The 20,862-nt window shown below is 30.4% G+C and overlaps 1 non-coding gene and 1 pseudogene across 1 annotated transcript; both read right to left on the bottom strand.

The window, feature by feature from the left end:
* Nucleotides 1-5,961: 5,961 nt before the first annotated feature.
* Nucleotides 5,962-6,447, bottom strand: LOC148762543 (secreted RxLR effector protein 161 pseudogene; annotated as a pseudogene).
* A 6,424-nt stretch (nt 6,448-12,871) lies between these two features.
* Nucleotides 12,872-12,999, bottom strand: LOC148762542 (U6atac minor spliceosomal RNA). Its single transcript, XR_016026845.1, has one exon. It is a non-coding gene; the product is annotated as a U6atac minor spliceosomal RNA (small nuclear RNA).
* Nucleotides 13,000-20,862: the final 7,863 nt, after the last annotated feature.

Here is a 20,862-nt window from a genome sequence, read left to right as displayed (position 1 = left end):
CATCCTCTTATCATTCGATACCGTCTGTCTCTTTTCTTATCTTTACATGTCCTTTTCTAGTTGTTCCATTCTTTCTCCTTCCAAAAATACAAATCAATTACCACGTTTTTTTTAATTATTTTGCTATCCTCTCTGTCTTCCCTCACCTACGTCCTTTTCGTCCACAGGCGAGGTCGTACCTCATTTCCATGTATGGCTATGTTTTAGATATAAATGAGACAAAAAGAATGCATAGGACAGCTAGATAGATAGGGCTGTGGAAGGGGAAGGATTCGCCCTTCCATTACATTCTGATTTTCATTAATTAAATTTAATCTCAAAGGTTTTATGCATCGGTTTACATTCAGATTTTATGTTATTATATTACACCATAGAATTTATTTCCACTAGATTCTGATTCTCATGTATTTAAGGATGCGTTTGGTACGAGGAATGTATAGTCAGATTTTTTATAATGTGCTCAATTAAATTACATTGCAGTGTTTGTTTTGTAACATACCATTACAATGTAAGATTGTAATGCAATCACATTACAACCAATGGATGTAATGTGATTACAGTTTAAAACTAATGTAATCACATTACATTGCACTCTATAATATTTTTAAGAATATTTTTACCAATCATTTTTTAAAAAAAATTAGTCACAATCTGTTGAGTATTTTGTTGCCAATTTATTATTGATTATAAGAAATGAAGCTATCACATTAATGTATATATATAAAACGTATTAAGAAATAAAAAAAATTATCTTTTAAAGAAAAAGTTAAAAATAAAATATACAATATAAGAAATTATATTAAAAATAAAAATAAAATGTATACTTGCAATAAGAAATGAAAAATAAAATATATTTAATTAAAAATATTTTTAAAAAATAACATTATATAAAAATTAACAATAAAAAAATACATGTTAAATTTGTATTTTAATATATACTGGTAGTTTTGAAAATTAACATTACATACCCTATAAAGTACTTGTAAAACAAACACTACAATATTATCTTCTCTGCATTTTAATCATTACATTACTTATATACTAAATACTACAATGTTATCTTCCCTGTAATCATATTGCTTGCAATCACATTTCATTGTACAGTACCAAACGCTACATAATATCAAACAACAAGTCATTGGGTTTCAAGCATTCATCTAAAATAACATTTTGCATTATTATTATTATTATTATTATATTAAACAATATAATTTATATAACTAGACATATATTTATTTAATAATTCACTCTCAACATATCTTCATGTGACTCAAATTAAATATATTTTTATCATGGAAATGAGCAGCATAAGATTGTATTGTTTTTCTTTTTAAACAATGCATTTAGATTTGATAATTTTGCATATGACAAGATAATTATGATATAGAGTTAAACGAATTTGGGTGTAAAGTAATCATTGTTCTTGTTTTAATTATATCAACAGAGTTATGGGATGAAAATTTCGTATTTTAAATATATTAAACTCGTTTAATTTATTTAAGAATTATTTAAAATATATTTAATTAATTCATTTTATAAATATAAACTATAATAATTTATTAATTCTTTAAATAAATTTGTGATTTACTTGAAACTTTACAACTTCAATATATAAAATAATTTTTTGGAAAAACAAATGATTAAGGTTATCACGTGGGGGTGGGTGAGAATGCTTGTGCCCTGTAGCTACGCGAGCCCCATTAAAGAATGTGGCGCCCACTAGAAGCTCTGTGGATGCCTATATTTACGTTGAACCACCTTGATATTGATGTAATCATAGGTTAACCGCCCAGGTCGGGAGATGTAGTGGGTATGCCCGTCATTTTACTCTTATCTTTTATCCATATATAAATTTTATAATAACCAATCTGTTATATATTTTTATTAAATAATTATAAGTTTATAAAAGGAATTGATAAATAGTAGCTCTTGTCATATACTTGTATTCCTTATTCGGGTTTCGAATATCAACTGCGGATTAGAGATTCAACTCCAAAGTGAGTTAGGTAGTCCTTAGCCTTACGCTAGCACTAGATTAGGAACTTGTTTGATTTAATTTTTTTAATTTAAAAGTTATCATAAAGTTTTTATAAAATAGAATAACTTTTAAATTAAGTTAAATTTGTTCGATAAATTATTTGGTAAAATAAATTATATAAATTTTAATTTGATTAAAATTATCATAAAAAATATTTATGTTATTGAGAGAAAAAGGTATTTCTGTAAAAGATGACGTAATTTCAAAAAAATATAAGAGAAAGCTTTTATCTAAAGCTTTTTTTAAAATTTTTTTCTTAAATTTTGTTTTAAAAAAATCTATTTTTTTAAGTTTCTCAAAATTTTGTTTAACTTTACTTCTACTTTAAGAAGTAGATAAGTTGAAAGAAATCAAATCAAATCAAATCAAACAAATACTAAATTGGTTATTGATGAAGGAGACAAATTCTCAATTGGATGGGTTTATTTAATTATCTCAGTATTTATAATTTAAATATATGTTTTGATTATTAAATAAGTATTAAATGCGATAAATGCTTGATAAAAAGGTATTATCTAATGGTTTATATTTTAATAATACTGGAAGAGGTTAGGGGTTTAAATCCAATCAATTGCATATTTTTTTTGAAAATATTATTTATTAATTTAATAGATTGAAATCAATTGCAATCTAGTTTTATTTAATTAAGTCTGGTTTAATGGAAATGTTGCAAGATTCTTAAGTGATTTGATATACACTTAGTCATTTTTTGAATAGAATATTTTGGATTTAATCAATCTAATTAATCAGTTGAGTTTGATTTTGACTACATTAATCAACTAACTTATCTACTTTTGTATCTTTAGGATATCTTTGAGGGGAGTTAGTCAATTGATTCCCTCCACTTGTTTATTGTCATAAAAAGTAATATGGATCCACCATCTCCTTTTTGGATGATGACAAGCACCCCATTGTCCAGAGCTTATTGCCTAACAAATATTTTGTAATACAAATTATATACAATCAAGGGTGGACCTACCTTAGAGGGAGTGGTGTCATATGACACCACTCATTTTCTAAAATTGTTTACTTGTTATACTGTTAATTTAGAGTTTTATGTAATTAATATAGTAATAAATCCATTACTTTTGTTAGGCAACTCTTTGCTGAATTCTCTCTTCACTCTCTTAGGTTTCCATCTTTCAAGTAGTGTACACGTATTACCTCTAGTTGGCAATGGCATACATATTTTTATGTTCAACCGTCTTGATATTGATTTAATGATAGTTTAACTCATGGGTTGAGAGAGGTAGTGGGTATAATGCGTGTCGTTTTACACTTATTATTTATGCATATATAAATTTTATAACTATTATGTTAAAGATGTGTATTAAAGAATTAGAAAGTTAAAAAATTGATAAAATAGTAGTTCTTGTCATATTCTCTTTATTCCTTATTCTCAACATGGAATATTAGCTATGGATTAGAGATCCAACTCAAAGTGGGTAAATAGCTTTGAGCCAGTCACGATAACACGTAGATTTAGTACTTTTGTATGTAATATGGTAACATGATACATAATTTTGCATGTTTGAATTTAGGTTAATAGTATTTCATGTATTAATTGTGTTAAACCCATTAAATCCATCTAAGATACGTTTAAGATACAAATAGTTAATCATGTTATCGTGTATCTTGTATAGCTTATAATTCATCTATTGTTTATTTATTTAATCGTGTCATATATACACATTTAGTGTACAGTTAAGACTTATTTATTGATTCATATAAATACTAATATTTTTATGATAATTAAGATTTATTGATTTCAAATTTTATTATATTTTATAAATATTATGATATTTATAATTTTTGATTGTAAATTTGAATAATAAAATTATATTTTACTTGTACATATTTTAATTTAAGCATTTTAATCATGTTAATTGTATCAATTGTGTGTTAATCGTATCAATCATGTTAATCATGTAAACATATTATAAATCATATAAATTTTAATCATGTTAATCATGTTTTTGTTGGGGATTTAAATCATGCTAAGACAACTCATACGCAGCAAAATATTATTAAAATTTTAATCCCCAAAGCTATGGATCACTTTAATTGAAACTAATCTAGAAAAACCACAAAAGATATTTTGACATACCTGAAAGTCTACTTTCTTTGGTGGAGTCCTCCTTGGCTTTTCGTTTTAACTTTTGTGCACCAACTAGGACTTATCAAACCACAGCAGCACAGTTGTCCTACCTCTAATGGTGATCCACACAATGATTTGCCGAAATCTCTTTACTAAGAGTGTGTGAATCCTTAAGCCGAAGTTTGTGCTAGCCAACTCTCAACTTTGAGCTCCCTTGTGTTTCTCTCTTTTTGGCTGTGATCTTATCTCAATGCATGAGAAAATAAACTAGAACTCTTCTTTTTCTTCAAGAAGCGGCTAAGGGATTCTTTTATAGAGTTAATTAACCTAATTTATAACCAATAAGGATTATAATATGTCTTGGGCTAATTGGGCCTTTATTTAATACTCCATCAAATCGTATTTGATTTAGCCCAATAGTTAATTAGATTAAACCTCTATAAAACTAATTAGATCACATCCAATTGAACTCAAATTAATTTCGACAATTCACCTTATGTGTGTGACCCATTAGGTTCCCAACATGTTGGCAATAAATATAAATTAATTCAATTAAGAATTTATATTTATATTTATAGATCATGAGCGGCATCTAGCAATACATCATGACCACCCAAATGTCAGAATAGTCAATATGATTTGACTAACCTTTCAGTGTATTGTATCTTAGTGTAATTCGATCCTTTTATCATATATTCCAAATAGATAGAAAGTCTGGCTCGGTGTCTACTTTCTAACTTATCCATATTAGTCCTGCAGCTTCTATATTGACCTTTTAAGATTGCCTTGGCCAAGGACTTTTAATCAATATAAGCTAGGAGCAAATGAGATATGTCCGCTTCAAATCACTTGAGGTGATGAATCCTTTCTAGACTACCCATTCATCTTCACATGCTTCATGCCATACCCAAAAGCACCCTATTTAAGTATCTAGTCATCTCCAGACCCGTAGAGGTGAAATCAAAGCATGACAATTCACATACAAAATGACCTAGTATCACAAGTTTAAGGATTACTTATACTACTGACACATGAGAGTATTTCCATAGACACTTGAGTGAAATACCAAATGGAACTATCATAGCAGGTCATGTTCAGTAAACTTGTTCCTTAACAAGCACCTACATACTATCCTCAAGTATCTCACATACTTCAACTTATGAGATCAATTGCTTACTTCTAAAGTAAGGAGGCTTAGCATGTACCAGCCTTTGAGCATTGTCAATGCCTTTATTCTTGACAATACAATGACTAGGAACATATTTAGGAACAAGGCTTTGATGCATAAGAATCTCATAATTATAACCTTTATAATTTCTTTGCAAGGCCATTATGTTCCAAGGACTTTATCTACATAAGTTTCTCATAACTCTTTATAAATAAACTCATGGATAAAAAAATACCTCATACATTATATAAAATATCCATAATGTATTTAACATGAAATATGACTAATTAATATAGTATTTTACAAGCACAAAATCGATTGGCTTACAGGGCTTACACTAATAATCTCCCACTAGCACCAAAGCCAATCTCCCATGTATCTAATACCAAAGCCTTCCAAGTGGCGATCATATTTTTGTTGGGACAAAACTTTGGTGAGAGGGTCAGCTAAGTTATCCTTCGTGGGTACTCTCTTTATATTAATATCACATCTTCCAATGATCTCTTTGATCAAGTGATAACGTCATAATACATGTTTAGATCATTGATAAGACCTTGGTTCCTTTGCTTGCGCAATGGCTCCATTGTTGTCATAGTACAAAATTACAAGATCAACAATGCTAGGAACCACACCAAGTTCAGTTACAAACTTTTTGATCTAAACTCCCTTTTTTACTGCCTCAGATGCGAAGATGTATTCAGCCTCGGTTGTAGAATCTACAGTTGTTGCTTGCTTGGAACTTTTCCAACTAATAGCACTGCCATTTAAGGTAAATATAAATCCACTTTGCGATTTATTGTCATGCTTATTAGATTGGAATGCAGCATCTCCATATCCTTTAACTTGGAGTTCAGCCCCTCCATAGACCAAGAAAACATCTTTAGTTCTTCGTAAGTACTTAAGGATATTTTTCACAACAATCCAGTGATTTTCACTTGGATTTGATTGGTATTTACTCATGACACTCAAAGCATACGCCACATTTGGTCTAGTACATAACATGGCATACATGATGGATCTTATAACCGATGCATATGGTATCCTATCCATCTTCATCCTCTCATCTTGTGTCTTTGGACACATATCCTTTAAGAGATGAATGCCATGTGACATAGGCAAATGTCCCTTTTTGGACTCGTTCATGCTAAACGTCTTTAGCACATTGTCTATATAAGTGGATTAGGACAATCCTAACAGCCTCTTTGATCTATCTCTATAGATCCTTATTCCTAGAACATAGGCCGCTTCTCCCAAATCCTTCATGGAGAATTTTTTGGATAGCCAGATTTTGACAGTCTGTAGCATCAGTATATCATTTCCTATTAATAGTATATCATCAACATAAAGTACTAAAAATACAACTGCTTGTCCATTTACCCTTTTGTAAACACATGGATCATCAAGATTCTTGACGAAATCATATTCTTTAATAGTTTCATCAAATCTAATGTTCCAACTCCTAGATGCTTGCTTTAGCCCATAAATGGACTTTTGGAGTTTGCATACTTTATGCTGATTCTCCTTGGATATAAAACCTTCAGGTTGTGTCATATACACTTCCTCTTGCAAATTCTCGTTAAGGAATGTTGTCTTTACATCCATCTGCCATATCTCATAATCATAATATGCAGTAATAGTAAGCAAAATCTTAATGGATTTAATCATGGCCACAGGTGAGAAGGTTTCCTCATAATTGATTCCTTCAACTTGGTTGTAACCTTTAGCAACCAACCTAGCCTTGTACGTTTGTACATCACCATCCATGTTAGTCTTTCTCTTAAAGACCCATTTGCATCCTATGGGTTTTACCCTTTCAGGTGCATCAACCAAAGTCCATACTTGGTTGACATGCATGGCATTCATCTCAGATTTCATGGCCTCTAGCCACTTATCAGAATCAATATTAGATATTGCTTCCTCATAAGTAGTAGGCTCTTTGTCAATTGGCAAAGCATCTCTTTCCATCATAAATCTATATCTCTTTGGAATTTGTCTCTGTCTCATAGATTTACGGAGCACTTGTGTTTCTTGAGTGTTGGTTTGAGCATCCAATGCTTCAACCGTCGACTCAGGTTCCAAAGGGATGTTAGTTTGTGGTTCTTGAACCTCTTCAAGAATTATTTTACTCCCATTAATCCTTTCAAGTAAAAACTCTTTTCCAAGAAAGTGGCATGTTTCGAGACAAATACCTTTTGCTCGGTGGGATTGTAAAAATAGTATCCTATAGTTTATTTAGGATACCCTACAAACTTGCATTTGTCTGATCTAGCTGCAAGCTTATCAGATGATGCATGCTTTACATAAGCCGTACATCCCCAAATCCTTGTATAAGACAAGTTTGGCCTTTTGCCATACCGCATCTTATATGGTGTCTTATCAACCGATTTGGTTAGAACCTTGTTAAGAAGGTAAGCAGCAGCCTCTAGGGCATATCCCCAAAAGGATATCAGAAGGTCTGCCCTACTCATCATGGAACGAACCATGTCCAACAAGGTTCGATTTCTCCTCTCAGACACTCCATTGTGTTGTGGAGTTCCAAATGGAGTCCATTGTGATATAATCCCATGTTCCGTTAGATAATCTAGAAACTCATGACTAAGATATTCTCCTCCTCAATTCGATCTACGAGTGAGAATACTCTTCCTAATTTGTTTCTCAACCTCAGCCTTAAACTCTTTGAACTTTTCAAAAGCTTCAGACTTGTACTTCATTAGGTACACATAACCAAATCTAGAATGGTCATCTGTAAACGTAATGAAATATGAATAACCTCCTCTGGGTGGTGTGTTTAAGGGTCCACATACATCCGAATGTATTAGCCCTAGGAGCACACCTGCTCTTTCAGCCTTTCCAGTAAAAGGAGTCTTAGTCATCTTACCAAGGAGACAACATTCACAAGCTCTATATGATTCATAATCAAATGGATCTAGATAACCTTGTTTATATAACTTAGCTATCCTTGTTTCATTGATATGACCAAGTCTACAATTCCAGATGTAGGATTGATTTGGATTATCTTTTCTAGCTTTCTTGACATCTATATTGAGCATTGGGCTATCAAGATCCATAACATAAAGTCCTCCATGACATGTTGCAGATCCATAAAATACATTATTTAGAATGACAGTGCAACAATTGCCCTTCATACTAAATTCAAAATCATCATTCTTAGCTAGGTATGAAACCGAAATGATGTTTTTAGTTAATGCTAGTACACAATAGCACTCTTTTAGCTCCAGCACTAAGCTCGATGGTAAAATAAGATCACAAGTCCCAACGACAACTACTGTAATTTTTGCACCATTGCCTACGTTAGGACTACCTCATTTTTACCAAGCTTTCTACTATACTTTAAAGCCTTTATGTCAGTACATAAATGCGATACACATCTTGAATCTATTATCCAAGATTTAGGATTGGCAGTAGAAAGATTAAGCTCAATCATATTTAAAGTTATCTCTTTACTTGTCAAGATTTCACCCTTCCATTTATTGAGAACTTTTCTCAAAGTGATATACCAGTCCAAACATTTTAGGTTGATGACATCAAGTATGCCAAGCAAAGTAGCAATTATTATACCCATTATAACATTCTATAAATATAGAAAAAGCATTTGTATTAGCCTTTCATGTTATAAATCAATTTAAGACGAGGTATTAAATCTTACATTGATTCTCCCACTAATTTTTCGTAAAAATAGCCTTTACTATTATACGAAAATCTCTACTAGGTATTTCTAGTGGGCTGGGACCTCTTTCGAATTATTGCAACCTTAAGTGACTCAACAAATCACAATAAGCCTAATTGGGTAGATAACGTAGCTTATCAATTGCATCCACATGTAACTCCCAAATCAGTTAGGTGACAACTCATTGTATAAATGCATCATATGCATTTCGCCTAACCCTGCCTTTAAGACCATGTGGTCAAGTGTGACACATCCGAACCACACAGTTTTAGTTGAGTAAGACCCACCAATAACTCAAACGTGCCCATGTAAAAGTTTGACCTTGAGTGACTCAACAAGTCTCCAATTAAAAAGGTAGCTTGGTTATCTTGTTATATGGTGGAAGGCAACTTAATCATGTGAAACATGTGACTCAATATTTTAATGAGGGATTTTTGTTGTTGCTTTTATCTTGTTATTTAGGTCTCATCGAATTTGGCATGCATAGCATTTATAATATTGCATAAAATAAATCTATCACATGCATACTACTAGGATGATTATGGAATTTATCTAATCTAATTTCCTTGAGCCATCGAAGGTAATTAGTTGGTCAAATCCTAAGGGATTACATACACATATCATCATATCTTGTAGTCTTGTAATCTTCATGTCTCCTTGGCACCTTCGTCCTTCAATCTTGGAATTATAAAATTTTCTTCCTAATCTAATCCTATAAATTCTAATTACATATATGTAAAGAAACCTCAAGTTACATTTGAGGGGAGTAAGCTGAGAAGAGAATTTTACAACTCCTGAATAAAATAGAGGAAAGGCAGGGCACACACTCCCTATTTATAAAATAAATACCAAATACATTCAACCATAACCATCCATAACACATTATAGTGGTCTAAGTCCATAATCATCCTCATACATTCATAATCATATAATGAACATATAAAACTTATGTTTAATTCAAATTGAAGATCTCATATGTCATTTGGCAATAATATTACTCAACCTTTGAAGATATTAATCCAAATAATTTGATGTCTAGGTCCCATTAAATGTCTTGTGCCAATTTAGAAATCCTAGTCCTACTAGGAATTCAATTAAGCATAGACTTTGTAATTCTAAACCTTTTAGGACTATGAAATTTAAATCTGACCCTTATTCTCAATAGGAGTTCTAATCATATTAGAAATTTAATATTCAAAGGAATCCTAATCCAATTAGGCTTTCTAATGTTATTAGAAAATTTAATCCTTGTTGTCCTCAATTTTTACAATTCTAGTCCAACTAGAATTAGATCTTTATGGCCAAGAGTCCTATTTCTTTGCCAATTTGATTTTAGAATCTTATTTGGAGCAATCCTAAACTCTTTAGGATATATTCCATTACAATTAGGAGTCTAAATTCAGGTCACAACCAAATTAGTACAACTCTTAATTATATAGAGAAGAAATAGCACAAGCTAGTGTAATTTTATTGGGTCTGCATCACCTGTGCTGTCCCAAATCCTTTGAAGCTCCATACTCCATTGTTTGCTGCGATTTTGGCACCAATTCAGAGACATCCCATGCCCCAAACATCATGCCAAAAAGCTCTCAAAAACTCAGTAAATTCGGAATACAAATAGCCATGATTTTGCAAGTCCTTGTCACACAAGAATACAATTCCAGCAAACTGTTTGTGCAGAAACATCATCAGATCACCACCCAAACGAGGTAATTAAATACTGTAAATTTTCAGAGGTTAAGATCATCCTCTTGACGTTCTACCCTCCAAAAATCACGTTCAAACTCCTTCTCTAAGTCCCTCAAAAAAATTTCCAAAACAGATCATGTTATGATGCCAGATTTTTCAAATTTGGATTCTTTTAAAACAAATCTATAAAATCTTTAAGGACTTATTAAATCTAGATTTTAAATCCATAAATCAAGACTTTATAGGCCTTTTTAAAACATAAATTAGTTTTGAAAAAATTCATTCAGAATTATTATAAATAATTTTTCAAACTTTGCATCAAATCGACATATAAACAAAACAAATTTTGTAATCTTCAACAACTAAACATAAAACTAGATTAAATCAATTAAAGGAGGCTCTAATATCACTGTTGGGGATTTAAATAATGCTAAGATAACTCATACGCAGCGGAATATTATTAAAATTTATTCCCCAAAGCCATGGATCACATTAATTGAAACTAATCTAGAAAAATCACAAAAGAAATTTTGACATACCTGAAAGTCTACTTTCTTTGGTGGAGTCCTCCTTGGCTTTTCATTTTAACTTTTGTACATCAACTAAAACTTATCAAACCACAGAGCATAGTTGTCTTGCCTCTAATGGTGATCCACATAGTGATTTGCCGAAATTTCTTCACTAAGAGTGTGTGAATCCCTAAGTCGAAATTTGTGCTAGCAAACTCTCAACTTTGAGCTCCCTTGTGTTTCTTTCTTTTTGGCTGTGATCCTATCTCAACGCATGAGAAAATAAAATAGAATTCTTCTTTTTCTTCAAGAAGCGGCTAAGGGATTCTTTTATAGAGTTAATTAACCTAATTTATAACCAATAAGGATTATAATATGTCTTGGGCTAATTGAGCCTTTATTTAATACTCCATCAAATCGTATTTGATTTAACCCAATACTTAATTGGATTAAACCTCTATAAAATCAATTAGATCACATCCAATTGAACTCAAATTAATTTCGACAATTCACCTTATGTGTGTGACCCGTTAGGTTCCCAACATGTTGGCAATAAATATAAATTAATTCAATTAAGAATTTATATTTATATTTATAGATCATGAGCGGCATCTAACAATACATCATGACCACCCAAATGTCAAGAAAGTCAATATGATTTGACTAACCTTTCAATGTACAATATCTCAGTGTAATTCGATCCTTTCATCATATATCCCAAATAGATAGAAAGTCTAGCTCAGTGTCTGCTTTCTAACTTATCCATATTAGTCCTACAGTTTCTATATTGACCTATCAAGATTGCCCTGGCCAAGGACTTTTAATCAATATAAGCCAGGAGCAAATGAGATATGTCCCCTTCAAGTCACTTGGGGTGATGAATCCTTTCTGGACTACCCATTCATCTTCGCATGCTTCATGCCATACCCAAAAGCACCCTATTTAAACATTTGGTCATCTCCAGACCCGTAGAGGTGAAATCAAAGCATGACAATTCACATACAAGATGACCTGGTATCACAAGTTTAAGGATTACTTACACTACTGACACATGAAAGTATTTCCATAGACACTTGAGTGAAATACCAAATGAAACTATCATAGCAGGTCATGTTTAGTAAACTTGTTCCTTAACAAGCACCTACATACTATCCCCAAGTATCTCACATACTTCAACTTATGAGATCAATTGCTTACTTCTAAAGTAAGGAGGCTTAGCATGTACCAGCCTTTGAGCATTGTCAATGCCTTTATTCTTGACAATACAATGACTAGGAACATATTTAGGAACAAGGCTTTGATGCATAAGAATCTCATAATTATAACCTTTATAATTTCTTTGCAAGGCCATTATGTTCCAAGGACTTTATCTACATAAGTCTCTCATAACTCTTTATAAATAAACTCATGGATAAAGAAATACCTCATACATTATATAAAATATCAATAATGTATTTAACATGAACTATGACTAATTAATATAGTGTTTTACAAGCACAAAATCGATTGGCTTGCAAGGCTTACACTAATAGTTTTGTCGTATAAAATTTAACTAAACACATTTAATAAATGTGTTAACCATGTTGTGTTGTATGTTTATTAAATGTATCTGTGTATGTTTTTTAGATCCTGACATGAATAATTAATCGTGTTGTATTCGTGTTTATCCATTGTAACTGTTAATACTCTATGTTTACATGATATGATTAAAATACAAAAGACATAAATTACCAAGTTTAACACATAAGCCTAAAGGTTGATCTCATCCCTGTTACAGGAGATGCTAACCATCCCTATTTGTTCGAACACAATCTCAAACTAAGTTCTTTGCAACTTGATCAAAACTAAAGGTATGGTGTTTTGGGTTATCATGCTTAACCCAAGGTAATTATAAATGTGAGGAGGATCCTACCTTGTGAGGGATTTGCCCACTGTTTTAATAAGCAGACTAGACTAGACTAGATTGGTTATTGATCAAAGAGACAATTCCCAATTCAATAGGTTGATTTAATTATGTTATTATTTACCATTTAAATATATGTTTTAGTTATTAATTAATAAGTATTAAATGTGATAAATACTTTAAAAAAATAGACATATTAATTTTAGGCATGACATGAAAAGATATGGAGTTAAACAGGATTGGGTTTAATCTTATGTGTTTTGTATCTTAATCTTGTCGAAACATGTCTAAGACATATTTAAACTTGTTTAATTAATTATGTTAATTGTGTTTAACCTGTGTAAGTGGACACTGTTATCAACCTTTTTAAGTTTAGTAGTAAAAGATTATTGTATTATGATAATGGATTTTATGGATACTATTTATGTTGAATTTTGTTATATTTGATAATATTGTTATCTTGTTATCATTGTTTTTATAATTATTGATTTTAAATTTGATTAATAAAATTATATTTTAAGTGTATATATTTTAATTTAATCATGTATTAATCGTATTAACAATTAAATTGTGTTAATCGTTTAATCATGTTTTAATTGTATCATGTGTCATAACGTTTGAGTCTTGAAACTCAACTATTTGACATAATAGGAGTCGTCATCAATCTTTTTTATTTAGGTGTGATTGACCACCTAGATGAATATATTTTTCTAGGGAAGTCTTATACTTGACTTAAATTCATTAAAAAGAATAGATTCTAGTTTACAGAATAGACAAAGTTCGGAAGGTATTAGCTCCCTTACAATGATCACTTAAAATGGTACTGAATTAACTATGCGATATCTATTTTAGCCTTAGTAATTGACCTTTATTTTGATATTCAAATTAATTTTCCTTAACCATTATTTTATTTAATCATAAAAATCCTTTGATATCAAAATGTTCTTTGAATACACCAATACTTATGGCATAAATCAAGAAAAATCTCTCACCTAAAAATTTTCTCGAAATTATTACTTATAACCTTCTCAAAATTTCATCATAAGAGAACTTTTACTTATTTTTGATTTCTTTATTTATAAGTTCTTTTATTCAACTTTTATTATTATTATTATTATTATTATTATTATCATGCAAATACGTTTGGCAAAATCTTAGAAAATTTTCGTACGTAGAAATTGTCAAACCCTACTTTGTAAAATAATTATAATGTCATTCACATGCTCGATAGAATGTTTGTATATTTAGGAAGTTCGAGAAATCGTTAAAAGACGATATTACCCCTAATGATACCATTGAGTCGATTAAGCCTCGAACTAGTTCAAATAGGAATTTTAAGATAAAATTAAGAGTTTCACAGTTCAGGGATGACTCAAAATGGTAATTCGGAGTTCAAGGATCAATTCGGAGTCAAACCGAAATTTTCACTATCTAAGGGCAAAATCGTAATTTTTCCACTCGCGAAGAAAATTTGAGATTTTGAGAGAATTTAGATCACATTTGACAAATTGGAGAATGGTATGAGTATAAGGGATGAAAAATATGTCTATGGGCAATTTTTCAATTTTTGGGGTAAAAATGTAATTTTTCACTTTACGGGGGTAAAAGTGTAATTTTTAAAAATTTACTCCACCAAAACTTTGAAAAAGTCTAAAAATTTCATGGAAGACATGGATAAGTGAAGAGGATTGAGTGGTAAAAAAAGAAAGTCAAAAAGATGGCTAGAAAAAATAAAATAAAAATATTTTATTAAGGCTTGAAAATTTCAGAATTCTTCATTGGGAGGGTCAGCCAAAACCAGCAGGAGAGAGAAAGAAATAAGAACAAACCCTAGAGTGAGAAAATTCAAAGAAAAAGTGTGATTTTTTAAGGAATCAAGTGTTTAAAGGTATGATTTTTCAAGCTTAGCTTAAGATTTATCATTTTCATGCATTTCTCCTTATTTTCCATGGTTAAATTATGTGTTTTGATGATGGATTCAAATATGATCATATGGGTTTAGAGAGAGAAAGTTGTTAGATTAATTTGATTTTGAACTATGTTAGTGTTTAGTGTTAGTTTAACATATTTATGAGTAAAACAACAAGAAAAATATTCATTTTCTCCATGAATTTCTCTAGGCCGAATCTAGCCAATGGTGTGTGAGGATGAGGTTGACTTTATTTTAAGAGAATTAGATGGAAAAATGATGAATTATGAGGTTGGAAATTAAATGGGAATTTTTGGTGCAAAAAAATTAAAATTTTTATCCACTAGGGGTAAAAGCGTAATTTGTGGTCCGAACTGATAAATTAGACCACATTCACAGTCATTGAGGTATTGTGGATATAATTGGATAATTGAAATTGAAATGGATGGAATTGGAGTTGAATTGGAGATTTTAGAAATTTACATCGTGTATAGGCGAGTTAGGTCGGACACTGTGATTAAGCGATTGTTCAAACATTTCACAGCCTATCTAATGCATACGCATAGATAAGAGCCTGAAATAATATATATTGATTTGACATAAATTATTAAATTTTTTGTGTCATGTATTGTGGATAGGTGGTGCGCTATTTGATACAGGTAAAAGACTACACCCGAGGACCGAGAATAGGAGTATATCTACTCCTAGTACAGTGAGTAAACTTACTATCGTCTTAATTATCTAGAGTAGATTTATTTAATTGTGTGATTTTATGGAAAAATGGTTTAATTGGAAAATTATTGTGTTTTATGGGAAAATGAGATTTTATAAAATAATTTTATAAAATTTTTAAAAATTTAATAATGATTTCAAAAATAGAGTAATTGGAGACCTATACTATGATTGTGTAGTTTATCCATAATTTTACATTAAATGGCTTATGATAAATATGGGTATGACTGGTTATTTTTATGATTTAAAGAATATGTGAACTGCTTTGATTTGCCTTGAATGTGTTAAGTGAGCCATGTCATATTATTGTGATTTTATTGGTTGATGGATTATAAAGTGGGCATTATAGTGACGGGGGTTTCGTGGGCCAGCCTAATTAGAGGGGCACGGTTCCTAATTATTGAGCTTACCTTGATTGGAGAGGCACGTAGGATAACTCCCGAGGTAGGATTTGAGTACACTTCACGCTAGCCACCACGTGAAATTGGGACTCAACCAACACCAAAGAACGGCTGTGTTATCAGAGGTGAAATGTGTTTGTATGTGTGACAATAAACAGCCTTGGCGGTCTCAGTAAGATGCCTTCGCGAGGTATCCCCGAGAATGGATTTTTAGCAAGGGCCAAGTTTTTGAAAAGTACATAAGTCATATTGAGTAATTGGATGAAATCCAATTATTTATATGGGTTGGGATGAATTATTTTAATTGTCTCCTATTACTCGGTTTTAGATTATTTTGATGATATCTATCTACTCACTGAGATTTTATAATCTCACCCCTTCTTTCTATACATTTTTCAGGCTCAGAATAGGCAGTAGACTGTCAATTGCATCGAGAAGTAAATTTCGGAGTTGCATCCTAGAAAGTAAGGTTATAGACTTAAACCTTCTCAGTTATTTAGGGGCCCACGTGTCATTGTAATTTAAATTGCATACTCCAGTTTTCTATATTACAGTATGTATAAATTTATTTTGTTTTTATGTGCAAAAAATTAATTTTTGATGTTTCAAAAATATACATATATTTATTGTTTTACATTAAAATAGATTATTTTAATTAATATTTTTATTTTATTTTATTTTTAAAAAAAAGAAAAAAAAAAAGAGAAATGGAAAAACTGGTACAAAAGCCTTGCGAAGTCTCGAAAGGTATTCGGGGAAAGAATGTCTGTCGAGGCTTCGCGACGGTTGTCACGGGCTCGATGGGAGTTCCAGGTCGTAACAAAAATTCTCTCAAAATTGTTACTTACAATTTTCTTGAAATTTTATTATAGTGAACACACATATATTTATTTAATTTTATAATTTAATTTGCAAAAATTTTTAATATTTATTTATTATTATCTTTTAAGTCTATAATAATTATTTATAAATAAATCATATTTGCAAAAATTAATTATGAGATTACCAACCAATACTTATGGCGAGGTCTCATAATTATTCTTACTTTGAAATACTTACGAAAATTACTAATCATAACTTTTTTTAAAATTTTCCTTTAAAAGATTCATTTTTAAATAATTATACAACTTTATGTATATATTATATAATTTTAAATTGTTTATTTTGTTTTTTTCTTTTCTTTTCCAAACTATTATGACTAAAAATCAATCTAGGATAATCATAACCTAAAAAAATTTATTTATTTTATTATATTTTATTTTTATTAACACTAAAAATAAAAAATAATGAACAAAACAAAAAAAAGTAAATGAGAAACCCCTAACTATTTATTTATTTATATTTTTTGTATTTTATTAATTTTAAAAATAATGAACAGAAATAAAAAAAAAAGTAAATGAGACGCCCATACCTTTTACATAGACTAAGACTCTATTTTCGAGACCCAAAACATTGATCGGGCCTTTAGTCAAGCTTGAAACGGGCTTTGTGTTGGATTTGGATTAGGGCAAACCCTATTTCACTTCTTCTTTTCCCTTCTTTCTTGGATTTCGTTTTCACTCTTTCACTTTTTCTCTTTCTTTTTTCCTTTTGTTCACTACCTTCACCCTTTTTGTTTTCTTCTCTCCCTAAAATCGATCTAAAAGCTTCCTATTCGTCTATATTCTTTATCAACAATAGCCTATTCCTTTTTCTCAATCTTTTTGTTCTTTCTCTTTTTCCCTTAGAATGGAAACCTTTAAATTTTCCAAAACCTAAAGCTAAAATTTCACCATAAAAAAAATCACAAGATCGTTCTTCTCATCCCCTCCTCCTTTATGCCACTTTCCCTCTTTCTTTTTTTTTCGTTTCTTCACAGTGTCCCCCTCTAGGCTGATGAATGGGGGTATTTATAGCCATCCATTTTTGTGTTGATCTTAGATCAGGACTTTCTTCCTCTTTAAAATTCTAATTTCCAAACTTGCAGGATTAGGATCTTAATCTTACTATTTTCAATTTATTCTGTTTCAAAAAAAAAATTAATTTCAATTTTTTTGTGCCTTTATCTTCATCATTATCTTTTTTTTTATTATTATTTTCTTATTTTGGTGAGACATTCCAGACAAAATGGGGTGTCTACAACTACTTCTCTTTGCACATTTCTTGAGAATCAAGCATTGTGCAAAGACATAGACACCATTTTGGTTGGACCAGGAAAATGCTCCTCATCTTTAAATGAGGCTACACAACTTTTAAAATAATTGAAAAAGCTTCTCATCTCTAAACAAGGCAGCGTTAAATAATTGGAAGACTCCTCATTTCAAAATGAGGTTATGTAACTTTAAATGATTGGAAAAAGCTCTTCATCTCTAAATGAGACTACACAGCTTTAAAATGATTAAAAAAGCTCATCATCTCTAAACGAGGCTACATAATTTTAAAATGATTGAAAAAAACCTTTTATTTCTAAACGAGGTTACTTAACTTTAAAATGATTGGAAAAGCTCTTTATCTCTAAACGAGGCTACACAAGTTTAAAATAATTGGAAAAGTTTTTTTATCTCTAAACAAGGCTACACAACTTTAAAATGATTGGAAAACACTCATCATCTCTAAAAAATCTACTACAACTTTAAAATAATTAGAAAAGCTCATCATCTTTAAACAAGGCTATACAACTTTAAAATAATTGAAAAAGCTTTTCATTTCAAAACGAGGCTACATAACTTTAAAATGATTGAAAAAAGCTCCTCTTTTTTTCCATCTCATCTCTAAAAGAGTTAACCATAACTTTAAAATAATCAAAAAAGGTCATCATCTCTAAACGAGGTTATATAACTTTAAAATGATTGAAAAAAACTCACCATCTCTAAAAGAGACTACTACCACTTTAAAATGATCAGAAAAGCTTTTCATTTATAAACGAGGCTACGTAATTTTAAAATGCTTGAAAGAGCTCCTTATTTCTAAATGAGGCTACACAACTTTAAAATGATTAGTTACTTAAGCAAATATCATCAATTGAATGCATGTGATACAACCCATCATGATATGCAAATGTTTAACTGCTAGGATGATGTCAGGCATCCATGTTCATGGTTTTTTGCAGGTTTTAGAATTTCATGATCTTCAACCTCTTGTCAACTCACTTTCAGCACATTATTCAATAATCTGATCTTTTCTTCAATACATCTATTCCATTTTTTCAAAATGGAAATTTCATAATTCCTTTTGGATTCAATTTTTGAACTTTTTGTCACCCTTAAATCTCATGAAAGTCTTTTATGTTTGTTATGTCTATTTAATTCATTATAATTCAAACTTTTGTGACAAATATGATGAATCACAAATTGTCTTGGTTCATGAGAAAAAGAACTTATAGGATTATTAGGAAAAGCATAATTTTATTTTAAATAATGAAAAAAATAAAAATGAAATAAAAAGGTTCAAGATTTTAACGAGACATATAATATCCAAGTAATGAATAAAGGAACAATCATGAACAAGCTAATTCTAGAGGTCCTTTAAAGTAAATATCTATTGATGTACTTAATTCCTTTTGAACATTTCCAATTGACCTTTGCTCTTATCTTGTGGCATTTGCACATCACGCTGCCCCCATGCTATCAATCTTTGTACCTAAGTTGCCTTTTCAGATTTTCAATTTAGAAATCCTTTTTGGGTTCAAACTATACTTTCGAATTTTCTCCTTAAATTTTCTTCTTTTTTTTTCTTCTTTTTATTAGAATTTCATCGATTGTTCCATCATCCACTAGAAGAATTTGAAACTTTTCCCATCTAAATGATAACTTTAGCAAGGAAAAAAAGGCCAAAGCCGTGATAGCTACTTGAAAATTTTCTAAGAAAAGGCGTTTCAACATGAGTAACCATACTTGATCAAAACAGACTTTGTAAGTATGTAATGTAAGCTAGGGTTAGGAGTTTTGAAAAAGTGGATAAATAGGCCCAAAATGTGTTTTTGAAGGTATTCAAACCAAAAATCTTTTATTGTCGTGAGAAAGATTCTCTCTAAGACATCAATCCCTATTCTTTATTTGTCACATCTTCCCATTTTGATGGGTTGAGTTCAAGTTTTTTTTTTTTTTTTTGTAGAACTCAAATTACTTTGTTTTTGCCTTTTTAATATAGGGTATTCTTTCTTTGTCCTTAATGTAAGATTGGATTCATGCCTCTTCAAGGTCTTCCTTTATAATTAACCCTTAATATAGAGGGTGATCCTTGAGTAAAGTATATTTTAAAAAATTCAATAAGCTCAAAGAGGTAGCAAATTGATAATTTCTCATTTTTGAAAGAAAAATAAAAGATGGCCATTTCTCATATCAAATATGATTACTTACACTAAAAAGCAAATTCTAGATAACTATGAAACAAAGGATGCTTTATTTTTTTTCGTTCTTCTCTTTCTTTCTTTTTTCTATTCTCTACATCTTCCAAATTATTATAAGGTTTTATCAATTTTCTTTTTGTTTAATTAGCCTTAGCAAGTCATGAAACAAAAGACAATTATCACTGTTATTTTTGTTATCAAGCTCATCAACACATGTATTTTTTTCAAAATCGAATCTAGAGTTTTTGTCATTATTGTTCAGATATTCATTGTTGGGAAACCTAAAGATGGGTAAAATTTAAAGTACACAAGGATATGACAATTTGAAGAGATATGGAAACAAAGAAAGAAATGACAATGAGAATGCATCATGTATGTCATTTTTATTTAAATGGTATAG

The sequence above is a fragment of the Theobroma cacao genome, chromosome 5 (genome assembly GCF_053813885.1).
Source record: "Theobroma cacao isolate CCN51 chromosome 5, ASM5381388v1, whole genome shotgun sequence".
Classification (NCBI taxonomy): Eukaryota; Viridiplantae; Streptophyta; class Magnoliopsida; order Malvales; family Malvaceae; genus Theobroma; species Theobroma cacao.
Note: the sequence above shows the minus strand (reverse complement) of the source record. Positions and strands in the feature narration are given on the sequence as shown.